This window comes from Schistocerca serialis, chromosome 2, assembly GCF_023864345.2.
Source record: "Schistocerca serialis cubense isolate TAMUIC-IGC-003099 chromosome 2, iqSchSeri2.2, whole genome shotgun sequence".
Lineage (NCBI taxonomy): Eukaryota > Metazoa > Arthropoda > Insecta > Orthoptera > Acrididae > Schistocerca > Schistocerca serialis.
In genome coordinates this window covers 1,162,095,693-1,162,106,027 of record NC_064639.1, presented here as the reverse complement: position 1 = coordinate 1,162,106,027, position 10,335 = coordinate 1,162,095,693, and the positions used below count along the sequence as shown (strand labels likewise).

Below are 10,335 nucleotides of genomic sequence, written 5' to 3'. Positions count from 1 at the left end.
AACAAGAGAGCAGTATATCATTGGCTTAAAGCGTAAAGGACATACTGCAATTGACTGATGTAATAAACTGGCTGTTTCGCATTAACAAGTTTTGAATTTAATACAAGAAAGCTTAGACAGAAGATTTTATAAGATTTAGAACCGGATACTGAACCAGGAAACACATGTGCTAAAAGTTTTCTAGGAGAATCTGTGTAGACCGTATTTTGGCAACTTGATCTCGTTGCTGACATCCGTTCCCAAATGAGAATTTTGGAATATTTCTCAAGGTATGCAGTTCATTTTGTACCCAGCAGGCAAACATTCATCTATAGAAATAATTTTACGGCACATATACGAGCGACTTTGCCACATAAAACACGAGTCTAACGCCCCAGTTTCCTTACGGAACACACTCCACTCGCAATCGTTGCGTCGCTTGCTCGCGCCTGTTCTGTCTGGATGAACTGCGCATGCGCTACAGTCTGGCGTCCACGTGACGACAGCCATTTTGTATCCTCGCTAACAGAGGTTCCCTCTAGCGGCGTCGCGTGACACAGCATCAGTTCGAATTGGCAAGGTAAGACGGTACTACACGATCGTTTGGTGCTGTTCGGTGATTAAAGCCCCCATTTTGTACTGTGATTTCAGCTGCTCACGTCGTTCTGTAGTTCGTTTCTGGATTAACTGATGAAATTAGTGAGAAAGTGGCCTACATGTTAATGCAGTTGTCTTTTATATGCAGACTTTCGCGATACTAGCGGTGCAAAGTTGTATCACATGAAACCCAGCTCCACACTTTAACATGTGATATCCCCAGAGGTAACGAGTTGCTGTCAAGTGCGCTTCAGATAGCCTTTTATTCAGGATTCCACATTCCACTGTCGTAAAAAAGGTCGTACTAGAGTCGTTACGTTGTGACAAGCAGATTGCTGCTCGTTTTCCTGGCCGAAGAAGCACCTACAACCCCTGAAATAATTTTGGGTGGGTCCAATGGAAATCTCACAACACCAGCATACCAGCACTGTTCATATTACATATTTATACGTTAGCAGATAATATTGGTTGCAGTTTCAAACTTTTTTCAGATGATAAGTGCTAGGAGGCGGTAGCATATCAAGAGGGCTCTGAAATTGTGAACTGCCTCCAGAATAATTTTAATCTGTGGACTTTACAAAAGATAAAAATTTACTTTCCTTCACTTACCCAGCTAGCTACGTCTTAAAATGATGTATGAATTGCAGCTTGTGAGGATATGAAGAGAGAATATTACAAAAGCTTAGACACAGTACAGACAAGCAGTTGTGAACTTCTAGACGGGAAACAAAAATGGTTCAAATGGCTCTGAGCACTATGGGACTCAACATCTTAGGTCAGAAGTCCCCTAGAACTTAGAACTACTTAAACCTAACTAACCTAAGGACATCACACACACCCATGCCCGAGGCAGGATTCGAACCTGCGACCGTAGCAGTCCCGCGGTTCCGGACTGCAGCGCCAGAACCGCTAGACCACCGCGGCCGGCTCTAGACGGGAAACCGGGATAATGTAGTTAATCTGCAAAAGAGATTAGAAATTGCTTAAATGGTGTATATAGGATTTCGTATTTCTTTCACAATCTGTTATAGTAATTACTAAAAGATGGAACATAGCTCCATAATTTCTGTACAGTAATTATATTTATGATAATTATTATTATATGCTACATGTTACGTTCCCAAAAAACTACATCCTACAAAGTTATTTACCCCTGTCTAAACAACTGTTACTATTATTGCTACTGCGATTACGGTCACAACATTTGTTCTTTTGTTAATTCACTCCTTACGACCACCGTTTCTTTGTGATGTGTATATTTTTAATGAAACCATTCGCTACTGGAACCGTCCAGAGTCCACCCTGATAAACAGCCACTGTCTGCAGGATTCCTTGCGCACTGGACGGTACGTATGTAGCGTTGCCATTGCAGCAATCGATTCCTTAATTTACAGCACCATCACAGTTTTCACATCACTTGCATTACTAAACATTCGAAATTAACACGAAGGACGGTCTTGTAATCCATTTGCTGTGGCGATTTCCGAATTAATGCTTCTGCATAGAAGTTTCACTAGCAGAGGAGATAAGAATGTCATGCATATATTTAACTCATGATCAATCCGAGCAATCGCTGTAATCAATTAGACAGCTGGAACATGCCTACAGAACTGACGCAAACGTTTAAGGTTACATTTGTTTTACAATGTTTTCCGCCAGACTGAAGAACAAACAGCCGTAACTGTTTAAACTTCTTGTAGCTGGTTTCAAGGTCAGGAAAAATTTTGTAAATGACATTATGTTTGTCTCTGACAATACAGTTATTTATTTCCACAAACAAGTATTGTCATTTCAGCTGTGTGGCAATTATTAAGTGGAAATTATTGATGCTCGGAGCTAGATAATGGTAAGCCACATACTGAATAAATTGAGATTTTTACACTGTTAATACCTGCAGAGGATTTCAAGAGACCAAGAGATGGCAACGCACACTCTATTGTTACGTACTGCATCAACAGACAGCACGTCAGTTTTGTGGTTTAGTATGGGATGCAGAAGAAACAGCGAGACTTATTCAGCTGAAAAAATGCGTTGTGGAACCTATAAGGAAGCCCTTTGCTTTGAGAGGGTGATGGCAGGGTTATGTAATTATAGAGCATGCTATATTACAGCACGTTATTATGTGGTTATCAAGACAGTGCAGTACATGTAGTGCCCTTAAATAATACTAACATTTAGCTAAACCATAACTATGGAACAATTTCTAAGACGTTTATCTGGAGCCCATTGACTGTAAACCACTTTCGTGCTTCTTATGGGCACCACTAGTGGTTGCTATAGGGGTTATTGCGGCTTGCCATTGTAGTACTTTTCAATTTAGTTTCGTAGTTTCATGTTATCAGTAAGTTTTGTATTTTTTCTTTTGTAAGGAGAAATATAACAAAAAGAAATATTGTAATGGATGGATACGCTATTAACTTTTCAGAAGCTATTGTGCTAAAATTTTTGGTCCCAATCTCTGATTCAGTTTTCCGGAAGCACACTATTCATCGAGACTCTTGTAAAATTAATGTCAAGAAACGTGGCCGTGGACTGTGACCTTAACATCAGAAGTATCGTAGGCCTCTTTCTATGCAGCACAAATAAACAAAACATTTACTGATGTAAGTAAAATTATTCTCTTACGTTACATTATTTTTAAAGTTAAATGATAGTGAGAAAACTTAATGATGACAGAAGCATCTGTATAGAGTTAAAGCAAGTGGACTTTCCGCAGTATGTTTCGCGCTCCCTTCATTAGTCGTCGCCGCCCGGGCCACGAATCATTCATCTTGTTTTGATTTTGGCGCTATTTCCATCGTGTTTTGTCTGTGGTTATTAGAAAGTTTCCGTCGCTCTTTGCAACTGCTGTCAACTTAGGCGGTATACCATGCATGACGCTGGAATAGTCATTACACGGTGAACAGTTTGTTGTTGTTACTGTCGCTTTGTTGGACGTTAGGTGAAACTCCATCGCGATACCAAGAAAGTTTGCAACCCCTGTGACAGTCAGTCGCACCCCCTTCCCCGCACCGCCGACCTCAGGGTTCGTGAACAGGCTATCGTCGTGCGCCCAAATTTCTGAAAATGTCAAGTGATACACAATGACAAAAAGTCTGTGGAAATCCTTGCTATAAGGCATAAGAAACTGTCCGACGTAATGGACCTGCTTCCCTATAAAGCTACCTGCGGTACAACGTGGACATTTTTCAGCCCTCACTCAGTATGAAGCCATACAGCAGGTTCAAGAACCTGAATTGACTGATGGTAGTATCTCATATTACCCTGAGAGAAATGTGAATTGTGATAAGTGAAGCCGGCTGTTGTGGCCGAGCGGTTCTAGGCGCTTCAGTCAGGAACTGCGTGACCGCTACGGTCGCAGGTTCGAATCCTGCCTCGGGCATGGATGTGTGTGATGTCCTTAGTTTAGTTAGGTTTAAGTAGTTCTAAGTTCTAGGGGACTGATGACCATAGATGATAAGTCCCATAGTGCTCAGAGCCATTTGAACCATTTTTTGTTGTTGTTCTTTTTCATTTGAAAACAACCTTTTTGAGTTCGTGGTTTCCCTGACCAATTATGTTGTTTCCGTCGCTCCGTTGTAGGATGCCTTGTAAAAACTGAAATAATAATAACTTGTTTTTATTATATAAAAAAGTTATGTACAGAATACTGCTCGCCTCAGTGCGAGACTTCAGCTTGCTACTCGCTAAACAGCTTGTCAAATTTTGGCACGAAATTACATACAGCTATCCTCATTTCCTTCTTCACACAAAGTCGTGATTTGTACTTCGTTTTAATGACAGCCACTGTCGAAAACCACTCTCGCAAGATAGAAGGTTGCGAAGGCAGTTAAAACCTTCAGCGCTTTCTTGCTCAAGCTTGGAATCTCTTTTCTTACTGAATACCACAACTTTGGCAATGTCAGTTTTGAAAACGTCACTTGGAGTGAAGAATCTGACGAAAATTCTATCAACTTCCTCTTCTGCAGTATTGAATTCAGAAGGAGAATCATTACTGAAGGGATTTTGAACCCACTGACATCTGTTACATATTTCAGGAAATTATTTTTCAAAATGTACATGAGGTCCAGATAAATGTCCTTGGGTTATGGAAAACAATATCTGTACTGAGGGCTACATCATTGTCGTTTATAAAATGCTAACGTGGAAAGCAGTTCATTTTTCTCTTCCAAAGAAGCAGCTTCTTTTGAAGGACGAAACTTCATCAATAATCTGAATTAAATGAATCTCATTTCTTTGCAGAGACTTGTTCAGTGACTTTAACATCTCAAATATATCACAAAAGTATGCAACCTTTAAGGAAAAAAATTTAGTATTGGAGGGCAGCGTGGAGGGTAAAAATCGTAGAAGGAGACCAAGAGATGAATACACTAAGCAGATTCAGAAGGATGTAGGTTGCAGTAGGTACTGGGAGATTAAGAAGCTTGCACAGGATAGAGTAGCATGGAGAGCTGTATCAAACCACTCCGTGGACTGAAGACCACAACAACAACAACGTTTAAGTGTTGTCATTTTGTGATTTGGAGATAGTGAGTGGCGTTGTGGACACTAGAAAATGGAATGATAGGTGGGGAAATCGGAACATTTCCGACACATTCTTCTGTTTGGGTCCAATAGAAGGGTGATAACAGCGGAGGCAGTCGGAAACATATGCGCCGTGTGTAGGGGTTAATGCCATTAGAAAGAGCACGGCAAAAAATGGTTTTCTCGTTTTGAAGCGGATCGTTTTGACATTAGTGACTTTCCAGGTTCATGGAGAACCTCAGGGTTTGATGAAGATCACTTGAACGCATTAGTCCGCACCAGTCCACGTTAGTGTACTTGAGGACTGGCAAATGCGATGTTTTTTTCATCATTCCACCATTGAGTGACATTTGCATGCAGTGGGGAAGGTTCAAAAATCGGGCTTATGGGTAGAGAATGCTCCAAGTCCAAAAACCAGCGGGTGGCCACGTGCGCTCCGCTAATTGCTCATAATCAATTGGTTCGTGAACAGTACCAACCATTCCTGTCCTGTTTCATTATCTGTGTCTAGAAGTTTCGTTTTTATGCTAACATGGAGAAAATATGAGGGCGCAACATCAGGTGAATAATGTGGGTGCTGAATGACTTCCCAATCCAGTTGTCTGTCGAACAACCTTCAAGGATTTCGTTCCGGATGAAAATGCTCTCGTCACGTGACTCGACGAATTCTTTCCCACAAAACTAAATAATTTCCACCGTCGCGGAATCGAAAAGTTACCCACGCGTTGGCTAACTGTTGTGAATGGTGAAGGAGAATATATTATTGATCACGAAAGTCTCTTTATTCGTATCCGCTGTATTTATTAATCTTACGGTAAAATGCTGCGAACTTATGCACCAACTTAACATGTTCAACTCCCATACCGTGACATATTTGTCTAAAAATCTAGCTTCTTGAGGACGAGTTTTAATGAAGTTCACCACATTTATGACAGTCTGCAGTACTTGATTTAGATCAATACTCAAATATTACAAAGCAAGAGCTTTATGAATAATGCAGTGGGTCCGAATAGTTCTTGTAGACCCCTGTAACTCCCCGACATGGATCGCGCGCCATCAGTACACAAACCACACCGCAGGCCGGATTAATTTGGTTTTCTACCATGAAGTTGTCCTCTATTTCGAACAAATCATTGTCGGTAATACCTGAATTTATTTCGTAACAAAACAGATCTTCAATCATTCTGTTACTTTATTCGTCAATAAATGGCACGTAGCAAATTACATTTACATCTACATGAAGAATTTCTACATCTACAGGGATACTCAGCAAATCACATTTAAGTGCCTGGCAGAGGGTTCATCGAACCACCTTCACAATTCTCTATTATTCCAATCTCGTATAGCGCGCGGAAAGAATGAACACCTATATCTTTCCGTACGAACTCTGGTTTCCCATATTTTATCTTGGTGATCGTTCCTCCCTATGTAAGTCGGTGTCAACAAAATATTTTCACATTCGGAGGAGAAAGTTGGTGATTGGAATTTCGTGAGAAGATTCCGTCGCAACGAAAAACGCCTTTCTTTTAATGAAGTCCATCCCAAATCCTGTATCATTTCTGTGACACTCTCTCCCATATTTCGCAATAATACAAAACGTGCTGCCTTTCTTTCAACTTTTTCTACGTACGCCGTCAGTCTTATCTGGTAAGGATCCCACACCGCGCAGCAGTATTCTAAAAGAGGACGGACAAGCGTAGTATAGGCAGTCTCCTTAGTAGGTCTGTTACATTTTCTAAGTGTCCTGCTAATAAAACGCAGTCTTTGGTTAGCCTTTCCCACAACATTTTCTGTGTGTTCCTTCCAATTTAAGTTGTTCGGAATTGTAATTCCTAGGTGTTTAGTTGAACTTACGGCCTTTAGATTTGACTGATTTATCGTGTAACCGAAGTTTAACAGATTCTTTTTAGCACTCATGTGGATGATCTCACACTTTTCGTTCACGTCCTACTGCCACGTTTCGCACCATTCCTATATTTCTTCTAAATCGTTTTGCAGTTTGTTTTGATCTTCTGATGACTTTATTAGTCCATAAACGCCAGCGTTATCTGCAAACAACCTAAGACGGCTGCTCCGATTGTCTCCCAAATCGTTTATATAGATAAGGAGCAGCAAAAGGCCTATAACACTACCTTGGGGAACGCCAGAAATCACTTCTGTTTTACTCGATGACTTTCCGTCAATTACTACGAACTGTGACCTCTCTGACAGGAAATCACAAATCCGGTCACATAACTGAGACGATATTCCATAAGCAAGCAATTTCACTACGAGCCGCTTGTGTGGTACAGTGTCAAAAGGCTTCCAGAAATACGGAATCGATCTGAAATCCCTTGTCAGTAGCACTCAACACTTCATGTAAATAAAGACCTAGTTGTGTTTCGCAAGAACGATGTTTTCTATACCCGTGTTGACTGTGTGTCAATAGACCGTTTTCTTCGAGATAATTCATTATGTTCGAACGCAATATATGTTCCAAAATCCTGCTGCATATCGACGTTAACAATATGGCCTGTAATTTAGTGGATTACTCCTACTACCTGTCTTGAATATAGGTGTGGCCTGTGCAACTTTCCAGTCTTTGGGTACGGATCTTTCGTCGAGCCAACGGTTGTATATGATTGTTAAGTATGGAGCTAATGCATCAGCATACTCCGAAAGGAACCTAATTGGTATACAGTGTGGACCAGAAGACTTGCTTTTATTGAGTGCTTTAAGTTGCTTCACTACTCCGAGGATATTAAATGAGGATATTAAATGAGCATCTCTATTGTTATCAGTGGCCTCACAAAGCTGCAAGCCAAAATCTTTCCCTGTAATCTTTTTATATAATTTGGTCATGATGGTCTTCCCCTAAATCTTGAATTCGACGACTAATTGTGATGTCGGTTGTAGGAATGGGCAACACTGTTTTGCCATGGACACTCCAGGCTGAACACCATGTGTACAGCACACTGTAGAATTAATTCTTTTCCAATCGTATGAGCTTTCATACATTTTGCTACTCGGCAAGCTACAATAAAGGACGCTAGAAGGGCTTTATTCGAGATTTCGCTTACTTAGAAAATAATGACTTTCTTGCTCTTTCATTTCACTCAGTTTTCTAGAAAAATATTCTCTTGGTTTGATCACGTCATTCTTACGAACACTTTCTAAATGATGCCTTAATTGTTAGATAATATAATTTCAACAGAAAGTACTTTTAGATACCAAACGCGCTGTTGACTCTCTTCATTGTTCAGAGCAGGGTACATGAAACCAATATCTAAGTAGCTATCGTCGTACTTTCTGTACTTGCGTTCCCCGTCTTCGTTACTACTTTCCTTGCAGTCTTCAGCGACTTCTCGCTTTTTGCTTCCGTAGTTTATCGCCTTTATCAACTTTATAACAAAGTCACAATGTGCTGGTGCTGGTGCTAAGGGTAACTCGCGATAGTTCCGTCTTCGCAGTTGTGACCCGACTGCTTACGCAGGCTGTCTGACAGCTAAAGGTGGAATTCCTACGAGACCGCACGGGCTGACACCAGAAATGAAATCTCCCACAGCTGTCTTCTTTGCAGCTGCGAAACAAATCCACGGCGCCCCAGGCGGTCATTCGTGTCTCACGACGGCGCCGCAGCACACAGGCTAAACAGCACTGCCGTAATACATGTATTACGCTCGCTGTGACACAGTAAACGTACTTCTCAGTCCATCACCTGAGTTATGAAGTTTGCTGAACCTTCATGTGTCTCTCCTGAAAGGATTACATTAATACTTGTTCCATAGATCATGAATACGACACTTCGTAATGATAGGATAATAAAAGGTGTCTATACAAGATACTACATTACACAAAATATTACATGACACTTAATATTTTTAATTTCTTTTTTTATGGGGGTTGGGGAAATTACCCACTTACTATGTCCAAATATTCATCTAATGAGTAGAAGGAGTTGCCGTTCAGAAATTCTTTTAATTTCATTTTAAATGCTATATGGCTATCTGTCAGACTTTCGATGCTATTAGGTAAGTAACATAAGACTTTCGTGACAACATAGTTTACCTCCTTCTGAGCCAAAGTTAGATTTAACCTCGAGTAGTGAAGATCATCCTTTCTCCTAGTGTTGTAGCCACGTACACTGCTATTACGTTTGAATTCGTTCAGATTGTAAATAAAAAATTTCATAAGTGAATATAGGCTATATATTGTGAGGCTGCAGTGAAGATCTCTAGCTCTTTAAATAAGTGTCTGCAGGATGATCTTGGATGAGCTTCGGCAATTATTCGGATCACACGCTTTTGTGCAATGAACACTCTTTTACTCAATGATGGGTTACCCCAGAATATGATGCCACACGAAAGCAGGGAATGGAAATAGGCATGGTAAGCTAATTTACTGAGATGTATATCGTCAAAATTTGCAATGACCCTAATAGCATAAGTAGCTGAACTCAAACGTTTCAGCAGCTCCTCAATGTGTTTTTTCCAGTTCAACCCCGCATACACCTAGAAATTTTGAACATTCTACCTTAGCTACCGATTTCTGATCGAAGTCTATATTTATTAATGGTGTCATCCCATTTACTGTCTGGAACTGTATATACTGTGTTTTGTCAAAGTTTAATGAGAGCCCATTTGCAGAGAACCACTTAATGATTTTCTGAAAAACATCGTTTACAATTTCATCAGTTAATTCTTATTTGCTGGGTGTGATAGCTATACTTTTATCATCGGCAAAAAGTACCAGCTTTCCATCTTCGTGAATACGGAATGGCAAGTCATTAATATATATTAAGAACAGCAGAGAACGCAAGACCGAACCTTGTGGCACCCCATTCTTGATTGTTCCCCAGTTTGAGAAATCACCAGTTTTTTGCATATTATGTGAACTGTTTATTTGAACTTTCTGCACTCTTCCAGTTAGGTATGATTTAAACCATTTGAGCGCAGTCCCATTCATACCACAGTACTTGATCTTATCTAGAAGTATTCCGTGATTTACTCTATCAAAAGCCTTTGAGAGATCACAAAACATTTACTTAATGTAGCTTACCATTATCTAGCCCCGAGCGTTTCAATTGTGTTTCAGGTTTTGGCATGTGTCCATTATGAACAGCAGTAACTACTCCGCTTGACAACAGCATCACTAGAGGAACGGGTAAAATGGAGCACGGTGGCTCACACTTTCGTAGTGATACACATTGTTCGTCCTGATATATTCATTTTACTGCCAGTTCAGCATTTCTGAATT

The 10,335-nt window shown here is 40.4% G+C and overlaps 1 protein-coding gene across 3 annotated transcripts in view; it reads left to right on the top strand.

Annotated features, from left to right (window-relative positions):
* The first annotated feature begins 503 nt into the window (after nt 1-503).
* LOC126456734 (cytochrome P450 9e2-like) overlaps nt 504-10,335 on the top strand; it is an 84,661-nt gene continuing 74,829 nt past the window's right edge. For 2 of the 3 annotated variants that reach the window (XM_050092481.1, XM_050092479.1), the window contains exon 1: nt 504-559. The gene's annotated coding sequence lies outside the window, so the exon portion shown is untranslated. The remainder of the gene's footprint in view (nt 560-10,335) is intronic. The other variant, XM_050092480.1, reaches the window with a different exon arrangement.